The sequence below is a fragment of the Oncorhynchus masou genome, chromosome 1 (assembly GCF_036934945.1).
Source record: "Oncorhynchus masou masou isolate Uvic2021 chromosome 1, UVic_Omas_1.1, whole genome shotgun sequence".
Lineage (NCBI taxonomy): Eukaryota > Metazoa > Chordata > Actinopteri > Salmoniformes > Salmonidae > Oncorhynchus > Oncorhynchus masou.
Genome location: NC_088212.1, coordinates 47,479,151 through 47,494,596, shown reverse-complemented (window position 1 = coordinate 47,494,596; position 15,446 = coordinate 47,479,151). Strand labels below are relative to the sequence as shown.

The 15,446-nt window shown below is 44.8% G+C and overlaps 1 pseudogene; it reads right to left on the bottom strand.

Moving 5' to 3' along the window:
* Positions 1-8,026: 8,026 nt before the first annotated feature.
* On the bottom strand, positions 8,027-11,831 carry LOC135555040 (transcriptional regulator protein Pur-beta-like; annotated as a pseudogene).
* Between the last annotated feature and the right edge of the window lie 3,615 nt (positions 11,832-15,446).

Sequence of the window (15,446 nt, the reverse complement as noted above, 5' to 3'; positions counted from 1 at the left end):
GATCACCACTGCACATGGGGACAAAGATCATACTTTTTGGAGAAATGCCCTCTGATCTGATGAAACAAAAATAGAACCATTTGGCCATAATGATTATCGTTATGTTTGTAGGAAAAAGGGGGAGGCTTGCAAGCTGAAGAACATCATCCCAACCATGAAGCACGGAGGTGGCAGCATCATGTTGTTGCGGTGCTTTGCTGCAGGAGGGACAGGTGCACTTCACAAAATAGATGGCATCATCAGAGAGCAAAATTATGTGGATATATTGAAGCAGCATCTCAAGACATCAGTCAGGAAGTTAAAGCTTGGTCGCAAATGGGTCTTCAAAACGGACAATGACCCCAAGCACACTTCCAAAGTTGTGGAAAAATGGCTTAAGGACAACAAAGTCAATGTGTTGGAGAGGCCATCACAAAGCCCTGACCTCAATCCTATAGAAAATATGTGAGCAGAACTGAAAAAGCATGTGCAAGCAAGGAGGCCTATAAACCTGACTCGGTTACACCAGCTCTATCAAGAGGAATGTGCCAAAAGTCACCCAACTTATTGTGGGAAGCTTGTGGAAGGCTACCTGAAACATTTGACCCAAGTTAAACAATTTAATGGCAATGCTACCAAATACTAATTGAGTGTATGTAAACTTCTGACCCACTGGGAATGTAATGAAAGATATAAAAGCTGAAATAAATCATTCTCTCAACAATTTTTCTGACATTTCGCATTCTTAAAATAAAGTGGCGATCCTAACTGACCTAAGACAGGGAATTCTTACTTGGATTAAATGTCAGGAATTGTGAAAAACTGAGTTTAAATGTATTTGGCTAAGGTATATGTAAACTTCCGACTTCACCTGTATATGTCACTGAACCAGGTCTGAGTACCGGTAGTTGTTTTGCTTAGCCTGGACCGAGGAGTTGGCAAGACACTGACAGCACAAACCGGTCTAAAACCATGCTGTTTTGCTCACTATTCTGTCTGCCCAATTCTGTGTCCCAGGCTGGTGTTGGGACAATGATTCAGATTCTTCCAAAACAATACAGTGGGTATTTATACAACAATAAGAGCCATAGAACACACAGCAATGTATTGGGAAATGAGCTTCACTGTCAGGACCCGGTTACGAACCCGGGTCTCCGGAGTGAGAAACAGTCACTTAACCAACTGAGCCACGAATAGTCAGCAGAACCCAGAAGATGAGGCAGACACAGCAGTACTTGAGACGGTGTATTTAATAAAGTAAAAAGTGAAGTCCTTCAGGAAAACATGTAACTCCACAACCTCAAAAGGAATACCACAAGAACAAGGTAATCCACAAGGTAATCCTCCAAGACAAAAGGTAAATCCACAAGGTGGTAGGTAAAGCATAAAAAGCCTCAAAAGATACTCAAAACTAAATAAACAAGAACAAAAAACAGAATTCCACATGAGCGTCCCCCGGGATCAACAAGAGTACACAGAATACTAGGGCTGTGTGCTAACATACAAACACAGAGCAAAGAACTGAGGGAAACTAAGGGTTTAAATACAATCAGGGGAAACGAGGCACAGGTGCAAATAATAATGGGGATCAAGGGAAAGCAAAAGGTCAAAAAGCACAATGGGGGCATCTAGTGACCAAAAACCGGAACAACCCTGGCCAAATCCTGACAGAATCCCCCCCCTAGGAACGGCTCCTGACGTTCCTACCAGCTCTCTCGGGGTGGAGGACCCTGAACTGACGAATGAGGTCAGGGTCCAGTATGTCTTTGGCAGGAACCCAGGAGCGCTCCTCGGGACCGTAGCCTTCCCAGTCCACCAGATACTGCCAGGACCGCTGCACCCGGCGGGAATCCAGTATCCGATGGACGGTATAAGCCGGCTGGCCTCCAATGACACGAGGCGGAGGGGAGGTCTGTCTGCCGGGACAAGGGGAGAAAAAACAACAGGTTTTAATAAGGAAATGTGAAACGTGGGATTAATCTTAAGGGATCTGGGTAAGTGTAGGCGATAAGAAACTGGGTTAACTCTCCTGGCAACCTTAAAGGGACCGATGTATCTTTGGGACAGCTTGCGAGACTCCACCCGTAGTGGTAAGTCTCTTGTGGAGAGCCAGACTCTCTGGCCGGGGCGCAGGGTAGGCCCGGGACGGCGACGTCTGTTGGCTTGTTGTTGGTACCTCTGTGAGGAACGCATAAGATTAAGACGGGTCTTCCTCCACATAAGCCGACAGCGTCTGACGAACTTCAAGGCTGAAGGCACTCTGACTTCTGCCTCCTGGTCCGGGAACAATGGAGGGGCATAGCCAAACTGACACTCGTGCGGGGACATACCAGTGGAGGAGGAGCGCAAGGTGTTGTGCGCGTATTCGGCCCAAACAATAAAGGACGACCATGTGGACGGGTTGTTACGAGTCATACATCGGAGGGTGGTTTCCAGCTCTTGATTCATCCTCTCTGTTTGGCCGTTGGACTCCGGATGGTACCCTGAAGATAGACTGGCAGAAGCTCCCATGAGTTGGCAGAAGGCCTTCCAAAACCTTGAGGCGAACTGGGGACCTCTGTCAGAAACCATATCTTGAGGAATGCCGAAGACTCGAAACACATGATTAATTACTAACTCAGCCGTTTCCTTGGCAGAAGGTAACTTAGTCAGAGGGACGAACCTGGCCGCCTTTGAAAACCTGTCGATTATGACTAAGATAGTAGTATTGCCATGGGATGGAGGAAGGCCAGTAATAAAGTCCAATGAGATATGGGACCAGGGTCTGTGGGGAACAGGTAAAGGGTGAAGGAGTCCTTGAGGGCGGAGGTGAGAAGATTTGCCCTGGCACCACACGGGACAGGCATTGACGAAAGTGGCAACGTCTTCTCTTATGGTAGGCCACCAGAACTTACGCTGGATGAACTCCAAGGTGCGACCTACGCCCGGGTGACAGGTGAGGCGAGAGGAGTGCCCCCACAGAAGGACCTGAGTCCTCACTGCCTTGGGGACAAACAACCGATTGGCAGGACCTCCTTTCGGGTCCGGTTCGATAGCTTGAGCTCGTCTCACGGTATCCTCAACTTGCCACGAGATCGGAGCGACGATCTTAGCAGCAGGAAGGACAGGCATGTCCATGTCATCTCGAATGGCAGGAGCGTAGACTCGGGACAGGGCATCCGGTTTGAGATTCTTAGACCCGGGCCGATAGGTGAGGATAAACTGGAATCGACTGAAGAAGAGAGACCATCTAGCTTGTCTAGAGTTCAACCGCTTCGCCTGCTGTATATACTCCAGATTTTTGTGGTCCGTAAGCACTTGAAACGGGTGAGAAGCCCCCTCGAGCCAGTGTCTCCATTCCTTCAATGCCATCTTAACCGCTAGGAGTTCACGATCCCCCACATCGTAGTTCCACTCAGCCGGGGTAAGCCGGTGTGAGAAGAAAGCGCACGGATGAAGCTTCTTGTCTTCACCCCTCTGAGACAGGACAGCTCCAACACCAACCTCTGATGCGTCTACCTCCACCACAAACGGTTCATCCGTAGTCGGTAGTATCAGGATGGGAGCAGAGAGGACGCGCTGCTTGAGTCCTTGGAAGGCCGTCTCAGCTTCTCTTCCCCACAAAAACCTTGCATTGCCACCCTTGGTTAAAGCTGAGAGAGGGGCTGCCACCAAGCTGAAGTTCTTGATGAACTTGCGGTAAAAGTTTGTGAAGCCCAGGAAACGCTGAACTTCCTTAATGGATTTGGGAGTGGGCCAATCTGCTACCGCCCCTACCTTCCTGGGGTCCATTTGGACTCGACCGGGTTCCACTACAAATCCCAGGAATTGTACTCGGGATGAATGGAATTCACATTTTTCCGGCTTAACGTACAGATGGTTGTCTAGGAGGCGTTTGAGTACTTGTCTGACATGCTTTGTGTGTTCTTGAAGGGAGCTCGAAAAGATGAGGATGTCATCCAAGTAAACGAAAACAAATATGTTAACCTCTTACACTTATGGTGGCGCTATTTCATTTTTGGAAGAAAAACGTTCCCGTTTTAAACAAGATATTTTGTCACAAAAAGATGCTCGACTATGCATATAATTGCTACTGTTCGAAAGAAAACACTCTGACGTGTCCAGAAATACAAATATCTTCTCTGTGCGTGCCCTAGAACGTGAGCTTCAGGCAAAACCAAGATGACTTGGCATCCAGGAAATGACAAGGATTTTTGAGGCTCTGTCTTTCATGATCTCCTTATATGGCTGTGAACGCAAGAGGAATGAGTCTGCCCTTTCTGTCGTTTCCCCAAGGTGTCTGCAGCATTGTGACGTATTTGTAGGCAGATCGTTGGAAGATTGACCATAAGAGACCACATTTACCACGTGTCCGCCCGGTGTCCTGCGCCAAAATTGGTGCGCAAAAGTCACCTGCCAGTATTTTTCCATGGGGCAGAGAGAGAGAAGCAAGCTTCCAAGAACTGCATGTCAATGAAGAGATATGTGAAAAAACACCTTGAGGATTGATTCCAAACAACGTTTGCCATGTTTCGGTCGATATTATGTAGTTAATCCGGAAAAAGTTTCACGTTGTAGGTGACTGCATTTTCGGTTCGTTTCGGTAGCCAGGCGCAATGTAGAAAACGGAACGATTTCTCCTACACACAGACGCTTTCAGGAAACACTGCGCATTTGGTATGTGGCTGGGAGTCTCCTCATTGAAAACATCAGAAGCTCTTCAAAGGTAAATGATTTTATTTATTTGGTTATCTGGCTTTTGTGAAAATGTTGCGTGCTACATGCTACACAAAATGCTATGCTAGCTTTGCATACTCTTACACAAATTAGTCAATTTCTATGGTTCAAAAGCATATTTTGAAAATCTGAGATGACAGTGTTGTTAAGAAAAGGCTAAGCTTGAGAGCAAACGCATTATTTTAATTTTATTTGCGATTTTCAGAAATCGTTAACGTTGCGTTATGCTAATGAGCCTGAGGCTTAGTCACAATCCCGGATCCGGGATGGGGAGTTTCAAGAGGTTATTAAGCATATCCCTAAGCACATCGTTTATGAGCGCTTGGAACACCGCTGGGGCGTTGGTCAGGCCGAAGGGCATCACCAAGTATTCATAGTGACCAGTAGGCGTGTTGAAAGCGGTCTTCCACTCGTCACCAGGTCTGATCCGCACAAGATGGTATGCGTTCCGCAGGTCAAGCTTAGTGAAAATAACTGCTTCCTGGAGCAGCTCGAAGGCTGTGGCCATAAGGGGTAGCGGGTAACGGTTACGGATGGTTATGGCATTGAGTCCCCGGTAGTCGATGCAGGGACGTAATCCACCGTCTTTCTTGGCCACAAAGAAAAACCCTGCTCCCGCCGGGGAGGTGGATGGACGCATGAGGCCTGCTTCCAGAGCGTCCTTGATGTAGGTATCCATAGCAGCTCGTTCGGGTGGAGATAGGGAAAAGATCCGACCCCTGGGGGGGCAAGTGCCCGGAAACAGGTCGATGGGGCAATCATAAGGTCTATGGGGTGGTAGCATGGTGGCCCTCTGTTTGCTAAACACCAGTTTGAGGTCATGGTAACACTCGGGAACTCGGGTCAGGTCGATGGATTCTAAAGACTCGGGAGTAGAACTCGGGAATTCGGGAAAATACAAGTAACTTGGCACGTAGGACCCCACTGCTTGATAGTGCCCACAGACCAGTCGATGTGAGGGTTATGGCTGTGAAGCCAGGGGTATCCAAGGACGAGAGGGAACTCGGAACAGGAGATCAAATGAAAGTTCATCAATTCCTGGTGTTGTGAAACTGAAAGTCGCAAGGAGGTAGTGACATGAGTGACAAGTCCAGATCCCAAAGGGCTTCCATCCAATGTAGTAACCCTCATGGGGTCACTTAGAGGTTCAGAGGGAACGCCATTCTCCTTCGCCCAGACACCATCCATGAAGTTACCTGCGGCTCCAGAGTCTACCAAGGCTTGAAGGTGAAGCTTGTGGTTGTCCCAGCAAAGGATGACTGGAATGAGCAGACGGGAGTTGGACGGATGGGAGGAGGTTATGTTTCCCGTTACAGTTCCTCCCGGTCTGTACGGGACAGAGCGTTTCCCTGGAGCCCGGGACACGTGGAACGGAAATGGCCCGGTTTGCCGCAATATAGACAGCGTCGCTCCCTCATCCGGCGGTCTCTCTCTTCCTGGGAGATGCGTCCAATCTGCATGGGTTCCGGTGGAGCCAGCGAGGATAAAGGTGGGGACTCGGAGCTGGGACTGATAGGGGCTAGAGGTCTACGGTTGAGTTCTCTCTCACTCAAACGCTGGTCAATGCGTGAGGCCAACTTGATCAGGGACTCGAGATTGTCCGGTGGTTCCCGAGTGGCCAGTTCATCTTGGATAGTGTCAGAAAGGCCTTTCAGAAAGCACACCGTGAGCGCCTCGTTGTTCCAGCCACTCGCTGCTGCCACCGTGCGGAACTGGATGGCATAGTCCGTCACGCTGCGCCGACCTTGGTGGAGAGTCAGGAGCTGTTTGGCTGAGTCAGGACCACTGCTTGGGCCTTGAAACACTCGTTTGAATTCCTCAGCAAAGGCAGAGTAGCTGGCACAGCAGGAACTATGGGCATCCCACACAGCAGTAGCCCAGGCCAGGGCTTTTTCTGACAGCAGGGTGATGATATATGCGATCTTAGACCGGTCGGTGGGAAAAGACGAGGGTTGCAGCTCGAAGGAGAGAGAACATTGGGTGAGAACCCCTTTACAAGCACTTGGATCACCTGAGAACCGTTGGGGAGGTGGAAGACGAGGTTCAGCCAGGGGGTTAACTGCCATGGGTACGTGAATCTGAGGTACTGGGACGGGAACTGTTGCCGGGGTAATCGATCAGATATCTGCTTTATGGAAGTCAGAATCTCCGACAGAAGATGAGAATGTCTAGCCATTAAGGCCTCTTGCTGAACCAGGGCGGCTTCGTGGTGTTGGACAGTCTCCTGGTGGTGGGACAGCATGGCAACAAGGTCCTGGGAACTGGCTGCCTCTGGGTTCATTTTTGGCTCTGTGTTTCTGTCAGGACCTGGTTACGAACCCAGGTCTCTGGAGTGAGAAACAGTCACTTAACCAACTGAGCCACGAATAGTCAGCAGAACCCAGAAGATGAGGCAGACACAGCAGTACTTGAGACGGTGTATTTAATAAAGTAAAAAGTGAAGTCCTTCAGGAAAACATGTAACTCCACAACCTCAAAAGGAATTCCACAAGAACAAGGTAATCCACAAGGTAATCCTCCAAGACAAAAGGTAAATCCACAAGGTGGTAGGTAAAGCATAAAAAGCCTCAAAAGATACTCAAAAATAAATAAACAAGAACAAAAAACAGAATTCCACAAGCGCGTCCACCGGGATCAACAAGAGTACACAGAATACTAGGGCTGGGTGCTAACATACAAACACAGAGCAAAGAACTGAGGAAAACTAAGGGTTTAAATACAATCAGGGGAAACGAGGCACAGGTGCAAATAATAATGGGGATCAAGGGAAAGCAAAAGGTCAAAAAGCACAATGGGGGCATCTAGTGACCAAAAACCGGAACAACCCTGGCCAAATCCTGACACTTCACATTTCTTTGCTGTGCAACACACCACATTTTCTCACTTTCTTATCATATTTCGCACATAGACATGAACTAAGTCTGTTCTTCAGTGTTAAAAATAGATATTCTACTTGGTAAATGAGACCAGTAGGCAAATGTCATGTTGTGAAACATTGTGAGACTGGATTTGCTGGGCTACACGAGTGAAGTTATTACATGGACAATTTTTATTCATTTTATCAATTGGAAATCTCATAGTCAAGACTAAAAGCTAACGTTATATGAGCTGTAGTCTTTACTCATTTAGCTAGCACAAACCCATGGATCTAAACATTTTACAACACAAATATTGATCATCTCTCTTAATATAGACAGTATTTCTCAGTTAAATATACTTTACTACGTTGTTTTTTATCATTTAAGTTAAATTTGTCATGCACAAAGTAGTAGTTCTTCTATCCAAGCTTTGCTTCACGTTAACAGCTTGACTGCACAGCCGGCTTGATCAATCAATCGTCATCTGCATAGTCTACCTCTGACTTTCCTCCTGCTCCTCCTGGTCTCTTTTCAAACATGTTATCCCTCTGTCTCTGCTGTATGTCTTTAATCTCTTTTGCATAAAGGGAGAATGCTCCTCCAAACTTGCCCCACGCTTTGAACGGGATAGTGATAGAGTTTCTACAGCTGGGTTTGACTTCACTCACCCTCCAAAAAACTCAGTATTTGTTGAATCCCATATCAAAGAAGAACCGTTTGGAGTCCACCATGATAGAGGTGCCCTCCGGAAGCTCGCTGTAGTCCCCTGCTCCTTCACCATAGGCGAGTTCCTCATCATTGTCTATATGCTTGGCAAGCGCGTCACGGAAGTCTATTAACCCTTGCCGGGAGGGTGATGGTTTGTCTGTATTTCATGCCACCGGGGTCTCCGCCACATCCTACTCTGAACCCAGGTCCTTGGTTGATGGTCTGCCTGATCCGGAGAACCCCCCCTCCCCCTTTGGTTCTCTTTCAGATCAGGGTAGTATTTTCTGTTCTCTCGAACCAGGAACTGACTCTTAAAGGCTCAATGTCATCCACCACCGGATGACTGAGCGAATTGCTCGGGGCTTCTAGGCCCAAGTTGGGTGTAATGATCTATGAAATCCCCCAGGTAGTCACTGAACTGGGGTGGCAGGGTAGCCTAGTGGTTAGAGCGTTAGACTAGTCAAATCAAATCAAATCAAATTTATTTATATAGCCCTTCGTACATCAGCTGATATCTCAAAGTGCTGTACAGAAACCCAGCCTAAAACCCCAAACAGCAAGCAATGCAGGTGTAGAAGCAAGGTGGTTAGGAAAAACTCCCTAGAAAGGCCAAAACCTAGGAAGAAAACTAGAGAGGAACCAGGCTATGTGGGGTGGCCAGTCCTCTTCTGGCTGTGCCGGGTAGAGATTATAACAGAACATGGACAAGATGTTCAAATGTTCATAAATGACCAGCATGGTCGAATAATAATAAGGCAGAACAGTTGAAACTGGAGCAGCAGCACAGCCAGGTGGACTGGGGACAGCAAGGAGTCATCATGTCAGGTAGTCCTGGGGCATGGTCCTAGGGCTCAGGTCCTCCTCCGAGAGAAGGAGAGAATTAGAGAACGCACACTTAGATTCACACAGGACACCGAATTGGACAGGAGAAGTACTCCAGATATAACAAACTGACCCCAGCCCCCCGACACATAAACTACTGCAGCATAAATACTGGAGGCTGAGACAGGAGGGGTCAGGAGACACTGTGGCCCCATCCGAGGACACCCCCGGACAGGGCCAAACAGGAAGGATATAACCCCACCCTCTTTGCCAAAGCACAGCCACCACACCACAAGAGGGATATCTTCAACCACCAACTCACCATCCTGAGACAAAGCTGAGTATAGCCCGCAAAGATCTCCGCCATGGCACAACCCAAAGGGGGGCGCCAACCCAGACAGGATGACCACATCAGTGAATCAACCCACTCAGGTGACGCACCCCTTCCAGGGATGGCATGAGAGAGCCCCAGTAAGCCAGTGACTCAGCCCCTGTAATAGGGTTAGAGGCAGAGAATCCCATTGGAAAGGCAGAGACAGCAAGGGTGGTTCGTTGCTCCAGAGCCTTTCCGTTCACCTTCCCACTCCGGGGCCAGACTACACTCAATCATATGACCCACTGAAGAGATGAGTCTTCAGTAAAGACTTAAAGGTTGAGACCGAGTTTGCGTCTCTGACATGGGTAGGCAGACCGTTCCATAAAAATGGAGCTCTATAGGAGAAAGCCCTGCCTCCAGCTGTTTGCTTAGAAATTCTAGGGACAATTAGGAGGCCTGCATCTTGTGACCGTAGCGTACGTGTAGGTATGTACGGCAGGACCAAATCAGAGAGATAGGTAGGAGCAAGCCCATGTAATGCTTTGTAGGTTAGCAGTAAAACCTTGAAATCAGCCCTTGCTTTGACAGGAAGCCAGTGTAGGGAGGCTAGCACTGGAGTAATATGATCAAATTTTTTGGATCTAGTCAGGATTCTAGCAGCCGTATTTAGCACTAACTGAAGTTTATTTAGTGATTTATCCGGGTAGCCGGAAAGTAGAGCATTGCAGTAGTCTAACCTAGAAGTGACAAAAGCATGGATTAATTTTTCTGCATCATCTTTGGACAGAAAGTTTCTGATTTTTGCAATGTTACATAGATGGAAAAAAGCTGTCCTTGAAATGGTCTTGATATGTTCTTCAAAAGAGAGATCAGGGTCCAGAGTAACGCCGAGGTCCTTCACAGTTTTATTTGAGACGACTGTACAACCATTAAGATTAATTGTCAGATTCAACAGAAGATCTCTTTGTTTCTTGGGACCTAGAACAGCCATCCACTTCCTTATGTCTGAAACGCATGCTTCTAGCAAGGGCAATTTTGGGGCTTCACCATGTTTCATTGAAATGTACAGCTGTGTGTCATCCGCATAGCAGTGAAAGTTAACATTATGTTTTCGAATAACATCCCCAAGAGGTAAAATATATAGTGAAAACAAAGTGGTCCTAAATCGGAACCTTGAGGAACACCGAAATTTACAGTTGATTTGTCAGAGGACAAACCATTCACAGAGACAAACTGATATCTTTCCGACAGATAAGATCTAAACCAGGCCAGAACTTGTCCGTGTAGACCAATTTTGGTTTCCAATCTCTCCAAAAGAATGTGGTGATCGATGGTATCAAAAGCAGCACTAAGGTCTAGGAGCACGAGGACAGATGCAGAGCCTCGGTCCGATGCCATTAAAATGTCATTTACCACCTTCACAAGTGCCATCTCAGTGCTATGATGGGGTTCAAAACCAGACTGAAGCATTTTGTATACATTTTTTGTCTTCAGGAAGGCAGTGAGTTGCTGCGCAACAGCCTTTTCTAAGATTTTTGAGAGGAATGGAAGATTCGATATAGGCCCATAGTTTTTTATATTTTCTGGGTCAAGGTTTGGCTTTTTCAAGAGAGGCTTTATTACTGCCACTTTTAGTGAGTTTGGTACACATCCGGTGGATAGAGAGCCGTTTATTATGTTCAACATAGGAGGGCCAAGCACAGGAAGCAGCTCTTTCAGTAGTTTAGTTGGAATAGGGTCCAGTATGCAGCTTGAAGGTTTAGAGGCCATGATTATTTTCATCATTGTGTCAAGAGATATAGTACTAAAACACTTGAGTGTCTCTCTTGATCCTAGGTCCAGGCAGAGTTGTGCAGACTCAGGACAACTGAGCTTTGAAGGAATACGCAGATTTAAAGAGGAGTCTGTAATTTGCTTTCTAATAATCATAATTTTTTCCTCAAAGAAGATCATGAATTTATCACTGCTAAAGTGAAAGTCATCCTCTCTTGGGGAATGCTGCTTTTTAGTTAGCTTTGCGACAGTATCAAAAAGGAATTTCGGATTAGTAGTAACCAGAAGGTTACTAGTTCAAAACCCCCGAGCTGACAAGGTACAAATCTGTTGTTCTGCCCCTGAACAGGCAGTTAACCCACTGTTCCTAGGCTGTCATTGAAAATAAGAATTTGTTCTTAACTGACTTGCCTGGTTAAATAAAGATAAAATAAAAAAAACTCCGCGACTGACATGGATAGGGTCGGTCGACTTTTCGAGCCCCCCTCGGCGATTTTGATGAACCTGCCCTTCGCATTCTGCTTTACATCCAGGTAGAATCATTTGTTCTGGATGTCCAGCCGCTTCGAGGATAGATCTTGGGTCTCCTGATCCCGCTAGTAGTGCTGAAACCCGCCACCACCGCGTTCACTCCCATTGTCCCCATCCGCCATCTTCTCCACCAGCCAGCTTCTCTCCTTCCTACGTTCTGAACCTCCCTCGCGTGTGTTTACCCTACCCGCTTGCTGTGGTTGTACTGAATATCGCATCCAATTTAAAATGAACAATTGCCCTGCATATAAACAACAATTTTGCCTTTCAATTTGATCTTTGATGGCGTGGCTAGTTTATGTATGGCCTGTATGTGTCCCATAGAAATATGATAACACTGGTGTCTGCACATTTTAAACTGTAAACTGTTGTCATTTTGCTGTCTGTATACCAATTGTGTAAATGTGAATATACAAATCTAGTTCATAAATAATAACACCAGAAATGTTTGCACATGAGATGTTAATGAATTTCAGCAGATAAATAGCAAAAACCTTTGAGTGTTAGCTAACTGTAGAGGCTTTGCCTTTTGATTTTGAACAATATAACCAGTGGTATAAAGTACTTAAGTAAAAATACGTTAAAGTACTACTCAAGTATTTTTGGGGGGTATCTGTACATTACTATTTATATTTTTGACAACTTGTACTTTTACATTTTTACATTCCTGAAGAAAATCACTGACACCCAAAAGTACTCATTACATTTTGAATGCTTAACAGGACTGGAAAATGATCCAATTCACTCACTTATCAAGAGAACATCCCTGGTCACCCCTACTTCCTCTGATCTGTGGGACTCACTAAACACAAATGTTTAATTTATCAATTATGTCTGAGTGTAGGAGTGTTCCCCTGACTCCGTAAAAAAACAAACATCTGGTTTGCCTTATATAAGGATAATGAAATGATTTATACTTTTACTTTTGATACTTAGTATATTTTAGAAATAACATGCACTTTTGATACTTAAGTATATTTAAAATCAAATACTTTGACTTTACTCAAGTAATATTTTACTGGGTGACTTTCACTTTTATTTGAGATATTTTCTATTAAGGTATCTTTACTTTTACTCAAGTATGGCAGTTGGGTACTTTTTCCGCTACTGAATATAACGCAATTGTCACGTTCATCGTATGAATCGGACCAAGGCGCAGCATGGTATGCGTATATTCTTTATTATATTAAGAATGAACACCGAACAAACTAACCAAAATGACAGGTGACACTATGCAAAATAGTGCTGACAGGCAACTACAAATAGACAAGAACCCACCAAAACAAAAGGGAAAATGACTACCTAAATATGATCCCCAATCAGAGACAACGATAAACAGCTGCCTCTGATTGGGAAACATATCAGGCCACCATAGACATACAAATACCTAGACCTACAAAACCCCTCGACATACTAAAACCCTAGACATTAAAAAACTAGCATACCCAAGCTCGTCACACCCTGACCTAACCAAAATATAAAGAAAACAGAGATATCTAAGGTCAGAGCGTGACAGCAATTCCCACGATAATTAAAATCAACCATCCACAATGTATACCAATTTACTTTTGTCATGTGTGAATATGCAAAGTATTTGATTGTGTCTCACAGTATATGATCACATTTTGGTACTTGTTTTTCTATGTTAACATACAATAATGTTTATGTTCTACCAAATAGAGAAATGAGCTTAAGCAAAGAGCGTGATGCAGTATGGGTGGCATTTGAGGAGGCGCTTTGAGAAGCTCATTATCGCACAGCATTATAATTTCAACATGTTGCTGTAAGTGATATTTCTTCCCATTTCCCCAGTATATTTTTAGGGCAGTTGAATTGTGGGTACATACCACAATGTTGTTGTGTTGTAATTTTAATCACAGAGAGATTCCCATTTTATGTTTGATTTTAATAAATACTGTAAGATCAGAAGTCGTGAGCTGCAAAGGTACCTGCTCCTGCCACTAGACTTTTCTCTGTCCAATGGATAGAGGGGCAGCAGAGGCAACATAATTCACCAAAGACCTGAGTTCGAATACCCATACTAACATACTACATACTTGAATGAATATATACTATATTTACTGTAAATGAATGGTATCCTTTCAGTTGAGCGTACTTGAGCCAAGCAAGGGAAGTTTGCAACCCAAGCCCCTCAGCCCTCGTTTTTAATGGAGTTTGCGTGTGTACATTTATGTTCACTTCGGGGATTGAAACTCCCTATAATTAAATTTGCGACGATTGTACCACCGCAAAGAAAAGTCTGCGAAAAATTAACCTCAACGTCAATATAGAGAATGTAAATAAGTCAGAAATTGTGCTACTAATGCACAAACACGTCTCATAAAAGTAACGATGTGTTTGTTTGGTTAGCTTTTGGAAATTGTAGAAATATTTTCTTTCCTTCTTCAGAAGTAGCTAGGCAGTCTAACGTTAGTTAGCTAATTCATTTGCTAGCTATCATACAATGGGCGTATATTAAGGAATAATTATATAGTTAATATAAGTAGACATGTAATCATAACTGACTGTAATGCATATAAAACACCCATAAGCTATTGGTGGCTGAAAACACAATCATCGCGGGACGAACTAGTGACGAATTTCCGGGCACTAAATTTGAAGGCTGAGGGTGTGTCTGTTAAGTATTTGGAAAGCAGCCCGGGTGTGTTATTAAATTCAATCTGGAGTGCCCGAGTGCACTCTGGGCATTGTAAATTGAGAGCGTTTCCCTCTCGAAGCGTTCAGAGCTTGAACCCGATCGAACATCTCTGGAGAGACTTGAAAATAGCTCTGCTGCCAGGCTCCAAATCCAACCTGACAGAGCTTGAGAGGATCTGCAGAGAAGAATGGGAGAAACTCTCCAAATACAGGTGTGCCAAGCTTGTAGTGTCATACCCAGGAAGACTTTAGGGTATAATCGCTGCCAAAGGTGCTTCAACAAAGTAATGAGTAAAGGGTCTGAATACTTACTGAATGTAATATATATATATATATTTTTTTTTTAAATAAATTTGAAAAATGTCTACAAACCTGTTTTTGCTTTGTCCTTATAGGGTATTGTGTTTAGATTGATGAGGACAAAAATACTATTTTATACATGTTAAAATAAAACTGTAACATAACAAAATATGGAAAAAGTCAAGTGGTCTTCAATTAAAGAATGATAGAGGCCACTGTGTTCTTGGGGACTTTCAATGCTGCAGACATTTTTTTGGTACCCTTCCCTAGATCTGTGCCTCGACACAATCCTCTCTCAGAGCTCTATTGACAATTCCTTCGACCTCATGGCTTGGTTTTTGCTCTGACATGCATTGTCAACTGTGGGACCTTAAATAGACAGGTGTGTGCCTTTCCAAATCATGTCCAATCAATTGAATTTACCACAGGTGGACTCCAATCAAGTTGTAGAGACATCTCAATGATGATCAATGGAAACAGGATGCACCTGAGCTCAATTTCGAGTCTCATAGCAAAGGGTCTTAATACTTATGTAAATTAGGTATTTCTGTTTTTTTACTTTTAATATTTGCAATAATTTCTAAAAACCTGTTTTCACTATGTCATTATGGGGTATTGTGTGTAGCTTAATGAGGGGAAAATTTTGAAATCAATTTTAGAATCAAGCTGTAACGTAACAAAATGTGGGAAAAGTCAAGGGGTCTGAATACTTTACGAATTCATTGTAGGCCCACCCACTTGGGAGTCAGGTCCACCCACTGGGAAACCAGGCCAAGCCAATCAGA